This window comes from Euprymna scolopes, chromosome 15, assembly GCF_053919585.1.
Source record: "Euprymna scolopes isolate OS-2025 chromosome 15, ASM5391958v1, whole genome shotgun sequence".
NCBI classification, from domain to species: domain Eukaryota; kingdom Metazoa; phylum Mollusca; class Cephalopoda; order Sepiida; family Sepiolidae; genus Euprymna; species Euprymna scolopes.
In genome coordinates this window covers 42,709,591-42,731,643 of record NC_136496.1, presented here as the reverse complement: position 1 = coordinate 42,731,643, position 22,053 = coordinate 42,709,591, and positions in this window count along the sequence as shown.

The following is a 22,053-nucleotide window of genomic DNA, read 5'->3' as shown; positions in this document are numbered from 1 at the left end:
ATATAGTAAGGTATGTGGATGGGGTGGAAATTCTCCCCAGCCAATAAGATTTCGCCACGAAATCTCCACGAAATCCTAAGCCCCAGGTCCCTGGGTGGGCACCATTCCCATACCTGAAATCTGAATTACTCATTCTCATGATTTCCAAGGTCGGATGTCAATTCTGACATCCGATCTTGAGTTCATTTAAGGCCAGACAATGTTATAAGTGAAATTTCCTGTCATCAACCTTTAGCCGTAAAAATATATTTCTCTGGATTCAAACAATATCTATTTTGACATGAAATAATATATATATATTTATCTTATCTATCTTAAATCCTTGGGTTATCTGGCGTCACCCGGGAATAAAAAGCTACTTCAGCGTAGTTCTAACGCTCCTCAATGGGGGATTACGTTACATCTGACTATTTTTTCCGTAAGTCTTTTTCAAAAATAATTTATAATAGACAATTTTCAACCTTCATCTTTGTAGAGGAGAAGCAGAGTTCTATCTAAAATTCGTGCTAGGAGAAAAAAAATAAAGAGATTTAAGACATCGTCAGCAGGAGAACAATATCAGAAAGAAATCGTTACGATTAATTTGTGATACAGTAAATTGTCCCAGCGAAAGTACACATCTCCATTTGTGAGCATTGTTTTGAGAATTTATTCTTTCCTGCAAATTTACTCTTTGTGTTATTATTTCTACCAAGTCTTGTCCTTCAGCTGCCACGTTCATTCTCCATTTATTTCTCCATACAATTAACAATTTTGTCAGATATTTGATAATTAATTAAGCATTTAGAATTGTTTCTTGCATTCAATCTATATAATGAACATATTTCCTTCTGTTTTTATCTTTAAAATCGTTTGGTCAATATGTAGCAGGAAATGCAATCCTCTTGTCTCCTTCCGGCAACATTTCTGTTTTCAAGACATTATTACAGACTATGTAATAGAGCACGTATGAGCGCGTGTGAAAATATCAGCAGGAGCTGACGGATAGCTGGCTAGCAAAAATATTAGCAGCAGCGGTCATAACATGTTTGCGAATTAGCAAGTGTCCGCGAACTTGCTTCACAAGACAAAGAGAAAAAATTACACTACGTGGCGAAGATAAAGAAAAACGCCTTTCGGATAAGATGGCCGTGTGGCTTGGTGGTGGCGACGAAATACTTTTAAACTGGTGCCGAGATGGCAGGGTTTTTTAATCCCATGAAAGACAAAATAAACAGTAAAAAAGCAACAACAACAACAACAAAAAATAAAACAAAACAAGAAGCAGACATTGTTAAAACAGAAAAAAAACTGAGCCGGATTTTTGTTTCTTCCTTTTATTTTATTTGTTTGTTCCTTTGCTACGGTACAGACGGCGTGGGGTCCGAGAAAGGTTTGAAGAGTACTGAACACAGTTCGAGCGTAACAGCCATGTTACAACAAGAAGTTTTCACGCAGACTCTCATCAAAGATTTCTCTCTGTCAATAGCCTCTTGTGTTCTTTAGAGTCTGTGGGACAACAAGTCCCCCAGATGTCGAGTACCCTCCATCTCATTCGATAACATCTGAAAGTGAATTTGCGTTATCGCAACAACCGATTACTATTGATTTCCCGCTAGTAATAAATATTGGACTTCACTAGAATTTGTGTCGCAACTGGCCTCCTTAAGTTTTCAGTTCTCTTTGCACTCACCCGGTGGAGATCTGTTTGCGCTTTCTGTCTTTGGTCTCTCTCCCCTTTGACCATTCTCTACTTGATTACGTCACTATTTTATGTGACGCCTGTCTATGACGACACTACATTTTGTAGGGGTAGGGCTACGGAAATTTACAATCTTGGTTCCATGTGAGATTTTGCAATATTTTTTAAAACTTTTATTGCAGTTTCACTATGGCCAGTTTGTAGATGATATGTTAGTTTCCACATTCAAGTATTTCTTAAAGATTTCAACCGTTTTCAGCATGACCATCAATTTTATAGCTTTAGTCTACCTCTTGATTTCGATTTCTCTTAGTCTTTTATCCATGTTATATGGGATTATTCCTAATGCCCCACAATTATTCATATTATATTGATTTTCTTTATGTTCCGTTTTCCTTTCAGTTCTCTGGCAAGTTCCGCCATATTTTTTTTTGGTTTGCTGTCTCTTTGATCTTACCCTGCGGTCTACTGAGATGGCAAAATTTACATTTTAGCAGTTTCTTTCTTCCTTATTAATAGGGCTATCACAACAGACAATTCTTTTTATTGTTTTGACTCTCAAGTATATATCCGACACAGTTAGATAGTTAACCAACCGAGAACCGCATCACTCTATACAAAAGCGAATAAATACACACTCGAGAATCAAAACAATGAGAAGAATATGCTGTTGTCACAGCCGTATTTATTAATTTTATGTTATACGGACTCCTTGCTTGGATGACTTTATCTGTTTGTACCTCCATATCCTAAAGGATTTTATGGTTTCCGTTTTTTAGTACTGTTTCCGGTTTTTGCTTGTACCATTCGTCCACATGTTTGAAGTGCGACCGTCTGCAGAGCTCCCAGTGTACTACCTTCCTCAAACATTCTTCTTCTTTTTCTTCTTTTTTTCTTTCTCTTCTTCTTCTTTTCTTCTTCTTCTTCTTTTTCTTCTTCTTATTATTATTATCATTCTTCTTCTTATTATTATTATTATCATTCTTCTTTCTCTTCTTCTTCTTCTTATTATTATTTAGTCACTTAGATTCTACACAAGTCATAATCAGTAATAACTCACTGAAGTCTGAGAGGCAAATTTACCCGGATTTTCAGTACTCTTCATCGCTTTAGATAACAGTTTGCGAAATAGAAATTTAATAATACTTGTAGCATCTGTCTCTCTCCTTCTCACATATTTTCCACTTATCCCATTAATCGTTACTATATCCTTCGCTCAGCCCATCTCTCTCATTTTTTAATGCTCAGAAAATAATTATGTATTTCATGTACTGAAGCCATTCCTTTTATATGTAATACTGTAATCTTATATATGTTGCTGCTGGGCAACACCAAGTAAAACAAAACGCAATGGTTCACTTGATTTGGGCTAATTCCGCTCGTCCCACTTGCTCTCAGAATAATAGAGAAATTATATTGATAATTAAAATAGGCCAAGGAGATAAAAATGCTATTTCGTAATTTAAATATTTTCATCCCAGACAACTCCAAGTAAAATAAAAGAATACGTTACACCCACTCACTTACTAAATACACTGACTAACAGCAAAAAAAAAAAACAACAAAAAAAAAACAACAAAAAAAACGTCAATGGTTTCTCAGCTGATTTAGACTAATTTTGGTGTTCTGAGTTCGAATATCACATTGATTTTGCTCTATCAGGCCAACTTTTTGGGATACAGCCATAGGCCTACCTGACGAGCTATACATATACTAATATCAGGGGTTTTGAGTTTAATCATATTTTTCTTGAAGAATATATCGAATTACAATGCACAGACACGAATAATATTATAAATAATTAATATATTTGTGTTTACCATAAATTTATGTGTATAAATATGCATAGAATTTATTTAACATTTAATATCTTTTTGTGTGAATTTAGGCTAACGAGGGTTATACTTTAGCAAATTGGGTCATTCTTTCCAAGGACTCCGTAGTGACAATATTGCCTCTTAGATTCTCTCTCATATTCTCATTACCTTAAAATTCATTGCATTTGCCTTAAATTAACTCATTGTGGGTTCAGTGTGTGTTTATACGTGGAAGTTGGTGCACGCCTGTTTTGTTATGTGGGTTCATGCCTCTGAGAAAATAGTACAATTATGGCATATTTCAGTGGCTATAAATCCTAGTACTAATTTATTAACTGTCTATGTTTAAATATGAGCGTATTTAAAGAGCAGTAAACGGGGGATTCAGCTGATATTTGTTTATTTTCCTTTTTCAAATTCATCGGGGTTTCAGAGCAATAAAGGGAATTCCACAATTCACCAATCAAATCAATACCTGTCTCATCATTACTCCATAGGAATATATAAATAAAATATAATTCAAAATTTACTTAATTAAACCTTAGCCAATCAAATTGATTCTATATTTCATTGTCTGACACTCAGCTACATCTTTCTTCTTTCTTTCAGTTTATTGTGATAGCTTCGGCGCGACGGTCATGCAAGAATAATCCTGACGTACATATACATATGCGGAGAATACACGCTGTCACTTTCTTTCGTAGAAGGCATGAGTACCACGTGGACTACTTCTGCTAGGAGGAAGACCGCGTGTACTGCCGAGATATCGCCGGTCTTCTTGTTAAACTCGGCGCTCCTCAATACGATCCGAGAGATTGGCGACTCTTCATTGACAGCTGCAAGCGCTATTTGAAGTGTGTGTTCCCCCACAACGGGAACCAGTTCGCCTCAATCCCTCTTGCGCACTCCACAACTCTCAAAGAGAAATATGAAGCAGTGAAGTACGTGCTCGACAAAATCCAATATGAGCAGCACAAATGGATCATCTGCGTCGACTTAAAGATGGTGAACTTTCTACTTGATCAGCAGTCCGGGTTCACGAAGTACCCATGCTTTATATGTATGTGGGACAGTCGAGACAGAGCCCAGCACTACGTAAAGAAAGAGTGGCCGGCGCGAGAGCAGTAAGTACCTGAGGCGAGAAACATCATAAACGAACCTCTTGTTGACCGGGAGAAGATATTGATTCCACCGCTACACATGAAGCTTGGGTTAATGAAACAGTTCACGCGCGCTCTGGACAAGTATGGGAGGTGCTTCAACTACCTGTGCCGAGCCTTTCCTCGACTGACCATTGAGAAGCCGAAGGCCGGCATTTTCGATGGCCCACAAATACGGCAGCTCATAAAGCACACAGAGTTCCAAAACTCCATGAACACTCTAGAGTGCGCCGCGTGGAAATCGTTTGTGCAGATGGTAAACAACTTCCTGGTGAACACGAAGGCAGCAAACCACGCCAGACTCACCAGCAGCATGATAGAGGTCTTCCAAAAACTCGGGTGTTTGATGAGTATAAAGATGCACTTCCTGTTCTCACACATGGAGAAGTTTCCTGAAAACCTTGGGGTGATGAGCGACGAGCAGGGAGAAAGTTTCCATCAGGACATGCGCCAAATGGAGGAGAGGTACCAGGGGAGGTGGGACGCAGTCATGATGGCGGACTACTGCTGATTGCTGAAGAGAGACAACCAAGCAGCTGCTCACACACGGGAATCAAAGAAACGCCGATTTATGCCGTGAATTCTGAACTTTTGTGTCATGTAACGCTCATACTTATACTAATATTATAATAATTATGATTATCAAATTTGATGATAATTATGCTTATCAAATTTGATGGACTAAATAAAAACTGAATGAATTTGGATACGTTGACTTTTATTTCTTGAGGAAAATGGAAAAACATCGTCAGGGGTTTATCAGCTGATGATCCGCAGAATTTTTTTTTTTTTTTTTTACGAAAAATCGATTTTTTAAAAGATTCTGTAGCAAAAAAACCTGTTCTGATTGAGCAAAACGAAGGTCATTTTCGGACTCAGAACATCAAAATTAGTCTAATTCAGCTGGAAAACCCAGGACGATTTTCAAAACATTTTTTTTTACCCAGTGATATAATACAGTAATGTTAATAAAGCAATTTTATTTCCCTTCATCATTATCATTATTTATCTTATTATCACAGCGACCATTGTTGTTAACCACTGATGTGCATTTAAATGATTCGATACATTTCAAACACTTTCATCCAGACTATATCGCTTTGTAAGCGCATTTACCTTCTCTCCTAACACACTTGAGACTTCCTTTGATCAAACTTAAACAGTTCGGCTGTGTTTGTGACGTTTATTTGTAGACACAGAGACATTTTCGAGACGTTCCAAATAATGTCTCATCTTCGCCTCTATCGCCAATCAAACCAGTTTAAGAAAATTAAACATACAACAAAAGAAATATCATTCAATTTTAACGTTTCAAATTTGAGTAAAATTTGATTGCATGTAAAACTTTTTAACAATTTTGTTAACATATCACACGTAATCATTATACTGTTTAATTTTAATAAAACTTCGTCTTTCACGATTTCTCCGTATTCCACTTTGTCGAGAACCAGCATTTTGTCTTTCGGAAGTCGTAGTGACGCGCAGTGACGATGAAACAACCAATACCTCTGTCTATTATCATCTTTCACTTGGTAACTGCCACAACGCATTTTATAAAATAACTCCAACGACGCTTGTTGCGCAATGATTCGTTATCTTTAATCTTTTATACAGGTAAGGGGAAAATGCGGCCAAACATAATTCATCTTCCAAAGAGAAAAAAACTTTTGTATCTATCTAGTTACGTGACATTGCGAACTACCTCCCATGACGCAGCTTCCTTACACATAGCTCTAATTTTACGCTTTAAACTTCCAATGGAATTATCAGTTTTCTTACTTAATATCAAACTTACGCGGACAATTTTCGAATTTCACGTTACTTTAATAGACCATCATCTAAATATTGATATATTTACGGAAAAATGAATTAATATCTATCTATCTATCTATCTATCTATATATCTATCTGTCTATCTATGGGTCCTGGATATGACCTTAAACTATATCCAGTGGTGAGGCTCCAGCTTGCGGGCTTTGGGGAGTGTGGAGCCACCCTTTAATTACCATTGCTCCCAGGTCCACTCTGACCCGGAGTGGTAGTACCTGTTAGGGTCCCAACTATGGGTTAAATAGAAACTGATTTGAAAACAACAAATATATTCTATTAAAAATTTTTCTTAAAAATCTTTAGATTCGGCCTTAAATAACCCGAAAAGGGTTGATATGCCGTAAAACAAAAACAACCAACCAACTATATATATATATATATATATATATATATATATATATATATATATTTAATTAGAAAATAATTTGTTACTGATTGACTTTAGTTTGCAGCAGTTTAGAATAAACAAATAATCGATTCATCATTCTATCACCAAGTGATATATTTTTTTTTACTATTTAATGGATGCTGAATTTAACCATTAAATCTGAAAAATTAGGTAAAATATCTCCTAGTAGCAAAATATATAAGAGTTATAGGTAAACGGTAATATTGGCGACATAAATAATTTTAAATCATATGCAATTAAGGAGATTAAGCGAAAACAATTTGTTTGGCTTGTTTACTCATTTGTGACGTATTTGAATAAAAATATTTAATACAAAATAGAAATTATATGTCTATGAAGTTATATGTGAATATTGGTTGTGTGGTTAGAAGCAAGAAAGAGAAGTCTTACCGTGGGTGCTCAGCGAGTGAGTACAGGCGAAGAAAAGGAAGAACAAACATGGCGGCCAGCATTTTTATTTCGTCCGTTCTCGCATAATCTCGTGTGTGCGTGAAGATGGAACCTATAAAACGATGTTCATTTCTGGTTGCTGGGAGATGATTCCCGGCCAGCCAAGAGAGAAGAGACAGAGGACTGTAGCGATAATCTTTCTTGAACATTCCGTTTATGTATTTGAGGTGAACCCCCCCCATTTTACATCAAGCTATTTCGGCGATGGCCAACGCAGGTTTAAGCAATATGATTAAGCCTTTTAATTGCGACGGTGATGTGGTGGCGTGGCTTAAAAAAGTGGACCTTGTAGCAAGGATTCAGAAGCTGGATGATGTGGCCGCAGTAATACCACTGTTTCTGGAAGGGGACGCACTGGCCCTCTATTTGGAGCTCAGCGAGCGGGAACAGGGTGATGCAGACGCCATCAAGGGTCGACTGATCGAAGCTTTCGCAGAGGGGCCTTTCGAGGCCTTTAATAAGTTGAAAGAGAAGAGGTGGACTGGTGAATTTGTGGATGTCTATGCGAATGAGATAAGGAGATTGGTTGAGTTGTCGGGCATCAGAGGACATGCCACGAGTCACGTAGTCAAGATGACTTTTGTTACCGGGTTCCCGGAAGAAATATCGAAAAGGTTGCAGCAGGTACCGGGGGTGGAGACGCTGGATGTGAGTGAGCTGCTTAGAACTGCGAAAATTTTAGTGAGCACCCAGCCCACGGAGCCTGGAGGAACGACAGCAACGGTACAGCAGGATGTGGGCAGGAATCTGCCAAACCCGGGGATCGCATGCTTCGAATGCGGGGGACCAAACATGAGAAGAGACTGCAGGTTGTTCTTGCAACGGACAGTGTGTTACAAATGCAATCGAAGAGGCCATTTAGCGGTAAAATGCACAAGTTCGGGAAACTGGCGAGGGGAGGCCGACGCGCCAGCGGCCGCCCCGATTCGAGAATAGAGGCGCACCCGCAGCAGATGCCCAAACAGAAGATTGCGGTGGAAGGACGGGAAATTATGGCCCTGATTGACACTGGCTGCACCACTACCATGGTGCACACTACCCTGGTCGGAAGATGGAAAGGGAAGGGTGAAGTAGTGGCATTCGATGGGTCGCGAGTGAAGTGTCGAGGGAAGAAGACCGTCACTATTGATATTGCTGAACGTCGGATGAGGGTCCATGCAATTGTCACTGATCGCCTGGTGCCTGGTGTCCAAGCCATCATTGGAATGGATGTTATATGCCGCCTTGGAGGTGTTACCATCACATGTGACAATGTGAGGTACGGACTAGCTGAGTGCGCGGTGACGGAGAACGCCCCCAGAGGGATCAACAAAGCCGGGGAGGAAAGAAAATTGTCGATCAAAGATCAGGACTTCCGAGCCGAATTCGACGGAGAGCGGTGGACGGTGGAGTGGACATGGAAACATCAAGCGCCATCGCTGACAAACAGGGTGGCGTGCTACACAAATTCGCTTAGAGGAGGGGCGAGAAAGGAGTTTGAGCAGGAAGTCGACCGATGGATTGAGGAAGGGATACTGATGCCTTGGACGGATGATGTGGAGTCGGGCATTTTGCCGTTGATGGCCGTTCTGCAAACAACTACAGGGAAAGTAAGACCGATCCTGGATTTCCGAGAGCTGAACGGCCATGTTAAGTGCCATACGGGAGGCGACACCGTAGATGTGTGCAGTGAGACCATTAGGGAATGGAGGCAGATGAATGGCGCATCTACATTGGTAAATCTAAAATCTGCCTATTTGCAACTCCATGTTGCCAAGAAGCTCTGGAAATATCAGTTAGTCAAGTACAAAGGCAAAACCCACTGCCTTACACGAGTTGGGTTCGGGTTAAATTCGGCACCCAAGATTATGTCAACTATCCTCAGAAAGATTCTGGAGACAATGGGAAAGGGAGATGGGGTAGTGAGCTCATACATAGACGACTGGTGAATGAAACTGTGGAAACTGCCAAGGAGGTGGTAGCTCATTTGAAGAAGTTTGGGTTGGTCGCCAAAGAGCCGGAAAAATTAGACGGAGGGGCTGCTTTGGGCCTAAAACTGAAACGAGGTGCGTCAGGCGGCCTAGAGTTTCGCAGGGGAAACGAAATCCCACAACTGAAGCAGGAGCTCAACAGACGTGAACTTTTTTCCATATGCGGAAAGTTGATCGGACATTACCCCATTGCTAGCTGGCTTAGACCAGCATGCAGCTACATAAAGAGACACGCTGAAGGACAAGGATGGAATGATAAGGTGGGAGAAAGAACGGTCGCCATGATGGAAGAGCTCCTGAAAGAAGCAGAACGGCAAGACCCAGTCCGGGGAACCTGGAACATACCGCGAACATTGGATGGAGTCGTGTGGTGCGATGCGAGCAGCATTGCAACAGGGGTCGTTTTGGAAATTGGAGGAGTAGTTGCAGAAGATGCAGCCTGGTTGAGGAAAAAGAATGACGTCAGCCACATCAATGTGGCGGAATTAGACGCGACAATAAAAGGAGTCAATCTGGCCTTGAAATTGGGACTACGTGACATCTGCATCAAAACAAACTCCGCCACGGTGTTTGCTTGGCTAAAGTCTCTCATTTCAAGCGAAAAAAGGATAAAAACGAGAGGGGTTGTTGAGATGTTAGTGAAGCGCAGGCTTGGGGTGCTGGCTGAGCTGATGCAAGAGTTTTGTTTGAAGCTTCGCGTAGACATGGTGGCTTCTGAAAAGAATCGAGCAGATGCTCTAACGAGAGTGAAGAAGAGTTGGCTGTTGCCAAAGAAAGATGTTGTTGCTGCATCGGATCTAGATGATGTTGGTGTGCGAGAACTGCACAATTTGCACCATATGGGGGTAGAGAGGGCTTGGTACTTAGTGAAAAAAGTCGACCCAAGGATCACCAAGGAGCAGGTGAGGCAAGTGGTCAGGACATGCGACAGATGTCAGTCGATTGATCCTGCTCCAAGCACGCATGAAGCTGGCCAATTGGAGGTGAGTGGGACCTGGGAGAGACTGGCATGCGATGTCACCCATTACAGGGGTGGACTTTACCTTACCATGATTGACTGTGGGCCCGGGCGATTTGCCCTATGGAAGAAGCTACGTGGAGGAACAGGCAATGAAATAGCGGCAATCTTTGATGAGGTGTTTTTTGAGCGAGGCCCCGTGGAAGAGTTGTTAACCGACAACGGGACTGCGTTCAAGTCAGTAGCAGTGACAGAAGTACTGAAGAAATGGAAGATCAAACAATTTTTCAGAGCTGCCTACAGACCTAGTGGCAACGGGATCGTAGAGAGAAACCACCGCACCATAAAGGCAGTTGCGGAAAGAGGAGGCACCTCACCTGAGCAAGCCGTCTTCTGGTATAACATGTCGCCTAAACTGGGACAAGTACCAGAGACGGTCCCGCAACTGTCAATGTTTGCATATTCCTGGAGGCATCCCAGGGTGGAGCCGGCAAGCCGAGAAGTAGAGGCCACAGGGACAATTAAACTCGGGGACGAGGTATGGGTGAAGCCACCGGGGGCGCGCTGCACCACACAATGGAGTAGGGGTCGCGTTACTGGGAGGAACACTAGTAACAACATTGTGGTGGGAGGAGTCCCGAGGCACATTCTTGACGTCAGACCAGTTGAGGGCGAAGCAGTGGAGGGGAGTGTGCAGCCACAGGAGGAGAACGAGACACCTCAGAGGCCAAGTAGAGAGAGGCGACCGCCACAGTGGATGAGAGACTATGAAATGTGATCTTGAGATCAGGGAGGCATGTGGTTAGAAGCAAGAAAGAGAAGTCTTACCGTGGGTGCCCAGCGAGTGAGTACAGGCGAAGAAAAGGAAGAACAAACATGGCGGCCAGCATTTTTATTTCGTCCATTCTCGCATAATCTCGTGTGTGCGTGAAGATGGAACCTATAAAACGATGTTCATTTCTGGGTGCTGGGAGATGATTCCCGGCCAGCCAAGAGAGAAGAGACAGAGGACTGTAGTGATAATCTTTCTTGAACATTCCGTTTGTGTATTTGAGGTGAACCCCCCATTTTACGTCAGGTTGTTAGCTATGTTAGTTCAGAAAGTAATGTATACGGTAAATAAGGTATAACAAGATTACTGGCAATTTTGCACACAATCAGAATTTACGGTAACTTCACAGGCTTATATTTCCTATTAAATATCATTTGTAACGCAAAACAGTTACAAAAAAAGGTAACCACAGTAAATTGCTTTGACCAATTCTCCAACCATCATAACTTTAAAGAACTTTTATATTGCCAATAATAAGGTTGAATAATTTATTTGCGTTTACCTACTTATTTTCGACTTATTTGCATTAAAATAGAAACTATAACTGCAAAGTTACTGCGAATATGTTAGTCATGTTAGTTCCGGAAGTCAGCTATGCAGTAAATAAGGTCTAACAACATGGCTGACCATTTTTTGACAGCCAGTATTTCTAGTAATTAAAAAATACATATTTTAATGAATAATATTTTAATGCAAACCCGCCACAACGAAGGTAACCAAAATAATTTGATCTGACTAATTCTCCAACCATATATCCTGTAACGAATGTTTATGTTGGCAATAATAAAGTTGAAAAATTTATTTGAATAATTTATGCCAGATGTTGTTTTCAGGAAAATATCCATATGTCAATTTTTTGTACAGATATTTATCATATTTCTGATAAAATTTGATTTATTTCTTTTGTAAAGTTTTATTAATTTTGCTTTGTTCGACAAAAAATGTTTTATGAGGAAAATTGACCTCGTTTTATCACTGAATGGGAATGAAGAAATAAAAAAAAACGACAGGAATCCTAATAAAAAACATAAAAATATGACGAACAGTTCACTGTGACGACCGGCTACTTGTATCAAGATGAATCGGAATGAACCTTTTTTTTTTACGAAAAATACATTCAATGACTATTTTATGAAAAACATGCCTGACGCGCAGCATGATGCAAATATTTAAAATAAGGAGTCTTTTGTAATAGAAACAGCGCATCCCCAAAAGTGGCAACTTTCACTCCAGTGGGCGAAATCCACTCATGTCACTGAGTATTTGCATAGCACACGTATACACACGTGCCCACACATGCACACATACATATATAATATTTCTGCTTCCACATAAACTTACGTATATGGTTGTCCCCTATTCCGCGATGCGTTTCACAATAGTTTTACCTAGCTTTAAGTCTAACGTCAAGCACATCGATAAATGACCCACAGGACTAATTAGCAAGACTTCGAAACGATTTTTTTTTAATTACTCACAAGACATCAGATAATTACTGTAAAAACTGATCGCAAGAAAACGCTACTCAATTTATTTAGCTATATATATATAATGCCTTTTTTCGAATACTGACCGTTAAAAATATTTTTCAATTCAGTACTAAGCAAATATGCGGATATATTTATACTACATGTTTAAAATCTACTTTTAATCGTATAATTTCCATTAAGAGGGGTGCTTGGGTGAGCGTGAATTTAGATATCCGATCTGTCTTATCTAAAAAAAAAAGACACCGATCTTAATTTTTATAATTTTTTAATAATTTCCCATTCATGCACCTTTGAATTTTTAAAAAATAATTTTCCATTTATGCACTTATTTATGAATTAAAATTCATTCAATATATTCATATATTGTGCTAAATGACTTTTATACTCGTATTCTATTTTATAGATCAATCTCATCTTGTTGTCTTTGATGCTTGCAACTGTCCGACACTAGGCGCATGCGTAACATCTATTTTATCTTTTCTAAATTAATTGATAATCGCATTTAAACTGGAAGCTAGCATATTCGGAGAGTTTGTTTTATTCATTTCATACAACGCTGAGGGCGTGTGTTAGTTATCTATAAAAGGATGTCTCGGACATTTTAAAGAGTGCTATTAGGTTTTCATTTTACACTGGTATTCGGACATAATTATAAATTTTGATAATATATCATTAAAATATTACATAATATAATATAATATACGTATAAGTAATATTTTATATGATTGAAATCTATTTTTCTGGAAATCATATTCAAGAACAAATTCAAGCCAAATATTCACAACTTTGAATAGTTATTATAGAAATGTGAATAAATCGTTGGAATAAATTTATATCATACGTGTTTTATTGCAAAAAGTAAACCGCTTGTTTAGAATCTTCTCGGATATTCTAATTCGAATTTGTATTGACTATGAGTCCACTTAGTGAGCCGTTTTCGCTGTGCAACCATTTTTTCTGAACTTTTGAATACTAGTTTTAAAGTGTATTTTTAATTTCACCGTTGCCTTTTAGTTCGTTTCATAGACATTTGATGAAATGGTACATAAAACTCCGTTTTGATAGCGTATGGTTTTCATTCATAATTCTCTAAACATGATGTTTTGGAACGAATAGAAACACGAGTTAAGTACAAAGTGCATCTACTTGCGACTCGTTTTCATCGAACATGAATCACAGGTTAGCGCGACTTTCGGTTTCAGTCCTGAAAAGGAGAAATGAAAATAAAACGGCTATACAGTCGAAACCCACGACGAACACCGATGTGAGAGCGAGGCGTATTTCACTGTCTTCGACAAGGACAATAAACGAAAGATCGCTGTAAGAACTGTGAAATGAAACACGGGCAAATATTCTGCATATTGAAAGACACTAAACCACCCTGTATCGATACGAACACTGACACGAAGTTAACACTTGGAATATATCTTATTGAATGCCAAATGTATCTTGAAAGATAGATGACCCACGGGACAGCCACGGCGAGCGAGACGAAGGAAGATGATTTTTACTCTCTTCACCGAATACAATTGTGTTGAACTCCCATTCTCGTGCACTCTAAAAATATAAAGGCAGATTTGTTCATTTTCCTTTCTTTCAATCTAAGGTCTTTGTGTTGTACTCTTCATTTTGCACATTTACTAAGAATCACGTTCGTGATATTTTTGCTTTTATTAAATTATTCCATCGCATACATTTAATGAAATAAATCTGATTTTAAATCCTTGATTTGTGTACATCTTACATTCTTTCACAACGTATTCATTGTCTGTATATTCGCATTTCACAGGTGTTTTGATGTAGATATTTTGGAGTTTAAAACAAAATAGTTGTTAAATTAATGTCTCTCCAGTATAATATACAACTTCCCAATAAGAAATGTAGAAAGAAACCAGTTACTATTTTACCAGCATATACGAGGTGCCGCCAATAAGTTTTCAGACTTTTTTCGTACACGCATTTAACATTGTCGTAGACTATTAGAAATTCAGTACGCTATTACTATATATCTTATTGAAATGACTGACCAATTTTTGTGATTTCAAGTTCAAATGAACAGCTGTTGTGACTCTTCATAAACTCCCCACCTAGGAATAGTGCACACCAAGCTGGGGTTCTTCATCATCTCGGCGGCTGACATCATGTCGCCTGCCAACTTCTTTGTGAATTTGAATCAGATCCTCCTCCTCCACCCCCATCTTCTCAACCAATTAAACAAATGTTAACCATTGTGATTCTTTGTAATTGTTTCAATTTTTATGTATAACAATGTAAATGCTAACTTTGGTATAACCTATTTGCTTTGAAATTCACAATTGGATTTCAGTCACTTTAGGAGGTAATTAAAAAAATTAAAACACCTTAAGCAATTGTTGCTCTTGCAACATCAACTTACTGCAAGAGTGCCCGCGAAGCGCGTACCCAAGCGAACAGTAAAGTTCCGAGCAAAGCGCAGGTATCTTTGCTAGTCAGGATATAACGAAACGCATTTTTATCTTGACCGAAATATGGCCTGTGAAGAGGTAAACATTTTGGCAATGATGTCATTCGTCTCTTCACAAATCCTACCACGGTTATACTTGGTAAAGAGCATTAGTGGAAAATTTAAATGTCGCTGGACTATCCATGCAAGGATTTTTCAAATTCCCTGACATGAGGACACTGTACCTGGCACTAAACTCTGATAAAATGTTTAAAATAACACAGCATTCGAAACCTACATGAATTTTGTTTTACGTTGTCACACTTTAGATCATACGTGGAATAGTGCATTTTCTCCTAACGATGCTGCTTCAAATAACAGCAGTAATCTAAATACTCCACCAGACCAGATTAATTATTGTCCTAGTATCCTACAAGACCAAAAGTACCATAAGAAAGATAAACTGTAACATAGTTCAGTTGCTGAATTGAAGAGAAGATTAATAATATTCTCCACTGTGTTACTTACCCAATACTCAAGCCAATTTTAAATGAACAATTAGATATCTATAAGTTAACACTTGATCTCACAAAGAGATCATGTGTTAACCCCAGAAACAGAACCTTTATTTCTAAGATCTGAATTAAAATGAAAAAGCAAACGAAAAATACAGTCGCTAGTCACACAGCGTACTCCGGTTGTGGCTCTTATTTATTTCGACGCATCATAGGCGCCCTGGTCGATTTCGTTTGCAAATGAACGCAGGAAGCGTAAGTGATTTATTTTATTTATTATTTGGCGCGTCAATTTTTTGCGACGATTGACGTCAGACATTAAACAGAAACAAGAAATTATAAGAAAGAATAAAAAACAAAATTGTAAGGAAGAAGCAAACGTAAAGATAATTAATAGGAACGGTTTCTATGGAAGCACGCATTTCTTTTCTCCTTTGCTTATTTTAAAGTAATCACATTTTATACACAAACATTAAAGGGAAAAGATAAAGGATTCAACGCAATCTTCATTATAGGATACGTTTTGGTTGAATTAGAATGAGGTGGATGACGAAGAATAGATGAAATATGTGAAATATAATAAAGGCGGACGATAGCCAAGGTAAACATATATTCAGCAATAGATCAGCTTTATATCAAGATTTCTTCAATTTATTGTTAGAATAGCTGTGGTGGGCGTGATGAGCAAGTTGGGCAAAATAGAGTGGTTTTGAATGATTTTTACGTCTTTTTCATGCCTAACAAGGTATATTGTGACTTGGAAGATAAGGAACTGTATTTTAGGCTTGAGTACAACAGAGGACTGTGGAGAGTTGAGCAACGACTAGTCTGTTCACATTACATTTAAAATTTAGCTAGTTAGTACAGCCAGAGAAGCAAGACAAGGAAGGGAATTCCAAAGTTTAGCAGTACTAGAAGAAGAATATACTCGTCGTAGTATACGGGTGTATTAATTATATCTTTGCAAAATCATCCCACGAAGCAGCAACTTTATGGCAACCTACATGCCATATCTAATACCATCAGAGAAAGACGCCTGCGATTTGCTGGTCATTGTCTGTGGAGCAAGCATGAATTGGTGAGTGATGTATTGCTATTGACTCCACGACACGGACGCGCAAGAAAAGGACGACCTAAATCCACGTACACCCAGCAAATAGCACACAACGCCAACTGTGAACCTGAAGATCTGAGGCAGCTGATGGAAGACAGGAAACTCTGGTGAGGAAGAGTCACATTGGTCCGGGCAAGGAGCCTGTCATGATGATGATGACGATGAGAAGAAGAAACTATTAGAATAAAAGACTTTTCGGCATCTATCGACCTCAACAGTGAAGAGGTGTGATTTTGCTGCTTTTTAGGTTAGTCTGGAGTATTTACGTCGAGTCGGTACAAGCGCTACGAGTTCATCAGAACAAAATGCATTAAAATACTTAAGAAACAGGCACATTATGGTGATGTAACAGATATTGGAGCTTGGGCCATAGTGCGAGACCTTTTAGCTGTGAGACACTTCTTTGAATTCTAGCGAGAGACTAGTGGTTGATGTGCCAGATGAGAGGTTGAAACAATACTCCATGCATGGCCAAATTGAGGTCGAATTTTGTTTTCAGGTATGTAACGAAAATCTCCCGAATATGCATAGAGCGTAACACAGCATAATTTTAATAACTTAACTGTTTAATACTAAAAGAAAATACATTTGCTAAAAACCTGGGAATTATATATGATAAGGTTATTGTTGTGGGGTACAAATCACCCCTATTTCAGAACTAAGTGGAATCAACCAGTCCTATGAATACCACTGGTTTCAGAGACTAAATCGAGATATTCATACCATGTTTTACCGCATGCTACGAACACGTGCCTCATACCATACCATCCCCAATCGAACGGTCAGACAGAGAGGTTTGTAGACACGTTGAAAAGAGTCATGAAGAAGGCTAAAGGAACGCCCCCAGAAAAGGCGTTACAACAGTTTTTACAAGTTTACCGAATTACGCCAATGGAAGGACTCCATCAAAGATGTCGCCGGTAGAGCTAATGTTCGCGAGGAATATTAGGTAAGTCTTCGAGAAACTTGTACCAAAACAGGTGAAACCGCCAAATACTATAGTTCCTAAAAAGAGGTATTTACCTGGTGAAAACGTATTTTTCCAGGTACACTAAAATAATAGTACGATTTGGGAACTAGGAAAGGTCCAGAAAAGGATCGATCTGATGTTCTACATTATCGATAGTCCAAGATTTACGCACAAAAAACATTTAAACTAAATTCGGAAACGTATAACTGATGACGAAAGACAACCGCCTGCTAAACAAGAAGCAATGGACCAGATATATGATACGTTCGACTTGGTAACACCACAAGCAGCCTGACAACGCCGGTCCTCCAGTAAAAGGAAAATGACCGATTCGATAAAGATCAACCCCAGGTAAAAGAGCTATACGATCATACCAGAGGAATGAAAAGGTCGGGAGGGGGTGTTGTGGGGTACAAACCATCCCTATTTCAGAACTAAGTGGAATCAATCAGTTCTATGAATACCACTGGGTTCATAGACTAAATCGAGACATTTATATCATGTTTAACTTCATGCTACGAACACGTTCCTCTCATACCACTTTAGTGACTCCTGTATTCTTTATGATAAATACATATATTTTATACACTTTACACTACTTGTGGTTTCTTTCATTTGTGATCCCTAGCACGGGTCTACAACAGTTATCCATTAAGTAACATAGTTTACGAAGCAAAACTAAATATTACGAAGTCGTTTGCTTAAAGCATTGCATGTAATATGCACATACGGGAATATTAGAAGATTGTCACAATGCAAGAAAGAGAGACAAAGACGAAATGATTGTTACTACTTCTACACAGTCATCTAATGTTTGTAGTAGTGTTTAGAGGATGGACCTCTTTATGAAATGGGTGTCACGTATAAGGGCCTTACAGTAACGAGGGCGTAGGATTAATTAAATATGTTCAATTTACACAAATAACTATGATAGATTTAAAATATACAGATTTGGAACGAATAAATAAAAATTAAGAATTTGAAGCCAAAAGAATGTACAAACAATAACAAATATGGCTTAACTCGAACGTCAAATAATGATGTAATTGGTTAATGTGAAAAGAGGTAAAAAGAAAACAAAACAAAAGTATTTATGGGTAACGATCGAATCCAGGGAGAGAGAGAGAAAGAGAGAGAGAGAGAGAGACAGACAGACAGAGAGAGAGTCATGGATCGGAAACGAATGACGTTCCAATTATGTAATCAATCCATGTTTGAGAAACTATATATAGAATTTGGATCCTTAAAGAATTGCATGTTGATCCGCACGCCATGCAATACCGAAAAGGTCCTTTATTCTAGAGTCTATAAATCATGTATGTAGTACGGGTCTACAACAACTGGCTGACGGTGACGATTCAGCAACTTCCCATATCAATCTACAAAAATTGTTAACAACAACTGAATGACGAATATTCGGGCAACGAATTCACTCTAAAGACAAAACAGCCATTGGAAGATAGCATTTGACGACCAAAAAGATTCAAGAAAAAAGAACACACGCGGATATTCGAAGTATTTTTCCTACACGCGCGGGAATTTCGAAACTTCAAGATATTTATTTTTCAAAAGTTCGGTGAAGAACGGGAAAAACTACTTATCTACGTTGGGGGAAAACAACATTCGAGCGTAAAAATCCGCAAATACGGGATAGAGAACACTTCGAAAAAAGGACAACAATTCTTGTTGAAAAAAGGATTTTACAAAGATGTCGCCAAAAAGCTTTATCTTGCTGTTAAAAAAGCTACTAAAACGTAAACTACGAGCTGAAACAGAACTCATAAGACGAATTGCGTGGAGAATTATTACTACTGAATTAACGAGACCACGTTTTAAGTAAGTACAAAAAAACTTTGTCGTTCTAAAAAGCATGTCTTGCTAATACCTCATATGGTTACAAGGCATTAGCGTTGGAAAAAAAAACAAAAAAAACTCATGCAAAAGTAAATGATATATTTTATTTTATTGGCTAAAGCGAGTATTTTCACAAATCAAAAAAGACGTCGGGTTTTAATCCGATTAAATTAACTTTACACTGGTCGACGGGAATGTACGTCGAAGAAGAAAAAAAGAATTTCGCTAAGCACGACAAATAAAGTGGTAACGAGAAAAGGACATTCTTTTTCGCACAGAGATCAAAAAGAGTAGCCAACATTAAATAAATGCTATGAACTCTTTTTCACAGATAAGTAACTTTTTCTTTTTAAAGAAAAAAGACGAAAAATGTGTAGGAGCAACAACGAATTGAACCCAGTACCTACACGTTACGAAAATTGAAAAATGACAAACACAATCTACTGCTTTTTGTATGAATGCAAACGCCGAATTATTTTCTCAGAAAAAATGCCACACGAGGAAATAAATATATGAAAGAAATATTCGTTAAATAACCAGGTACAAATTTTGTAAATGTTTTTTTTTCTATAGAGTTTGTACTATAGGAAAAGTAAATCAGCAAATTGGGTTGTTTTGTCATATTAAGTAATTCCATACTGCCCCCCCCCACATCAAAATGGACGAGTTTGCAAAACACATTTTGGAAATGGTGAAATTCCAACAAAGTCAACAATTAGAACTTGAAAAAGGTAGAAGGTAGGAGAGCAATTGGCAATACAGAAACAAAAAGAAGAGCAACAGTTAAATTTAATAAAATATCTCGTAGAATAACGAGGAAGAGAAAAGAAAGAAATGAACGAACAAATATTGGAAAAGCAGTTAGATTTAATGTAAATTCTTCGAGGAAAAACAGGAAAGAGATAGAAAAGAAATGAATGAACAAATATTGGCATTGAAAAAATTACATTTACAGCAACAAAACCAGTCAGATAAAAATGGATTTGATAACGCAAGTTTTAGTGAATAAGGACAGCGGAGAGAAACCAGTACGGTTTTTTTCCAAAATGCAATCTAGTCAGCTATTGATACATTTCACTATGCTCCTGAGGAAGACCTAACGTTTGAGGATTATTTCAGAAAATTGCAAGCCCTTTATAAAATTGATTGCAGTGCATGGACGGATCAAAAGAAGGTTCGTTTATTGCTACGGAAGTTAGGTACATCCGAACATAACAAATTCGTGGACTATATTTTACCAAGAAAAAACAACGAATTGTCGTTTGACGAGGCAGTCAAACTGTTAATGGAGTTATACTGTCCCAAAAGAAGCATTTTTCATAAAAGATGGAAATGCATGAATCTTACACGTAAGGAGAGTCAGGACTATACGACATTTGCCTTTATAGTTAATAAGCATTGCGACGATTTCAAATTGTCGTCATTAACGGTGGACAATTTCAAATGCTTAATATTCACACAAGGTTTGATAGCCACAAAAGACGCCGATATAAGACGTCGTGCTCTAAATAAATTGGAATTAGAACATAATTTGACGCTTCGGAAACTGTCTGAAGATTGTCAGCTGTTTGTGGCAAAGAAGCAAGATTCCCGAAACATAGAGGAAGCAGGTGTCGCTCACATTACAAAATGCGCTTAAAAAATAAAGGACACCCGCACGCCAGCGATTACCAACGAAGAGGCAAAAAGAACCCTCCACAAAATTATCAGGATAGACAAAATCGTAGGTCTCCTTGTAGCAAATGTGAAGGACCTCATGGGTAGAATGGATGTCAGTACCAAAGGAAAATAACATGTGACCTATGAAAGCGCGCAGGGCACAAGGCATCATATTGCAGAGTAAAAGTCGCAAAAAAGAGCTACGTAAAAACTGAAAAATGGACCCTTCAACAACGGAGAACATAAGGAAATATTTTACGATGAGAATCAGAAATAAAGAAGTAAAACTGCAGCTCGATTCAGAGTCGAATTTATCAATTATAAATGTTCACACGTGGAAGAGAATAGGAAAGTCCACGATGAAAAAGACGAATAAAGTCGCAAGATCGGTAACTGGTGAAAAATAAATTTGGAGGGTGAGGTAGTTATTAATGTGTCACTAAAAAGAACGACAAAAGCTAAAAGTTTCCGTTCTAAGGAACGCAACGAACTTATTCGGAACCGATTGGATTCAGGACTTTGAATTGTGGGATTCGCCAATGAGTGATTTTTCTCACAGAGTCGAAAACCTAACGACCGAAACCGACAAACTCAAAAAAGATTTTAAAACATCTTTCTCAAGTGTTTTCTCTGAAAAGCTTGGATACTGCACATAAATAAAGGCGAAATTCGATTTGCTTGATGAAGCAAAAACAATATTAAAAAAGCAACGGTCGTACCATTCGCTTCGAGGGAAAACATTGAAAAAGAATTGGAAAGACTAGTTAACACTGGGATTTTAACCCCTATTAACTATAGTGAGTGTACAGCCCCCACGGTATACGTGAAAAAAATCTAAAGAGATTAGGGTATGCGTGGACCTTTCGACCGGATTGACTGCGGTGCTCAAGGATCATCACTACCCACTACCAAATCCAGACGA